The sequence below is a fragment of the Blennius ocellaris genome, assembly GCF_963422515.1.
Source record: "Blennius ocellaris genome assembly, chromosome: 8".
In the NCBI taxonomy this organism is placed as follows: Eukaryota; Metazoa; Chordata; class Actinopteri; order Blenniiformes; family Blenniidae; genus Blennius; species Blennius ocellaris.
The window spans coordinates 3829868-3831098 of record NC_137657.1 but is presented as its reverse complement, the minus strand read 5'-3'; positions in this window follow the sequence as shown (position 1 = coordinate 3831098).

Sequence of the window (1231 nt, the reverse complement as noted above, 5' to 3'; positions counted from 1 at the left end):
CTCGGTAAAGACAACACTCATCCACACACACTCAGTGTTGTGTGTGTGTGTGTGTGTGTGTGTCAGTTTGGATAGCTGGCTGGCTGGCATGGCCCCCTTTAGTTCCCTCTCACCCACTAGGTTCTTACATGAAAGGAAAAGTTTTGTGAAAGCCAAGCGCCGCCTGTGACCCTGTTTCACAGAGCAGAGGAGAGATAGAGCCACATGTCAGCGAGACACTTTGAAGTCTGCTGATAAACAGGACTGGAGGAGGCTGTGGCTGAGGGAACAACAAAACTTTATTTACATTTCAAAAGTGCCAAGTGCAGCTTTCTTGTGTCGGGGAAATTAAATACCCCCCCACCCCCCCCCCCCCCCCCCCCCCCCCCCCCAAAAAAAAAGAGGAGATGGAGGAGGGAAGGAGAAGAGTGATTTTTGGTTAAAATGTGAAACGGCTTGCTCTCTTGTTGTCCGGATGATAAAAAGACGCGGGAGACGCAACATGCTGGGGAACGGGACGTGATGGGGGGGGGGGGGTTACAACACACACACACACACACACACACACACACACACGCACACACACACACACACACACACACACACACACACACACACACACACACACACACACACACACACACACACAGCGGAGGAAGAAGTGGGACAACATGGAAGAGAAAGATTAAAAACATGTGAAGGGAATGAAGGCAGAGGGGGAGGAAGGGGGACGAAAGTGAAATCAGAGGAGTGAAAAAGTTGAAGACAAGAAATGACATGGGAGGAGGGGAGGAATTTGTAGGTGGCTGAAAGAAAGTCACAGGCAGACAGACGGTAAACAAACACACACCCTGTCTGAGGCTTTTGGAAAAAGAGCTCCACAGATCTCAGTTAGTCTTATCTCGGCTGCGTTCGCCCGTCTTATCACGGCTTATCGCAGCTAGGACACACAAAGCAGCTTGTACCCTGCAGGATGGAAAAGTAAAGACGAGAACTGGGCCGAGGTGACGTAGACTGAGATTCACTTCGTTATTTGTGCCGTCTGTGACTCGTCGTTTTTGTCTTTTCATGACAGAGCACTGCCGACATCTTTATCAGATTCAAGCGTATGATGAGTCTTTGCGTGAATAACTCAGAAGAAGCCGCTTTGGTAAACTGGGATAAGTATCAATCAAGGAAGTGTATTTATTAGAACAGGAAATCAAAAGTAGGGACGATCCTGAGCAAACAACAGCAAACAGAACCAACCTCG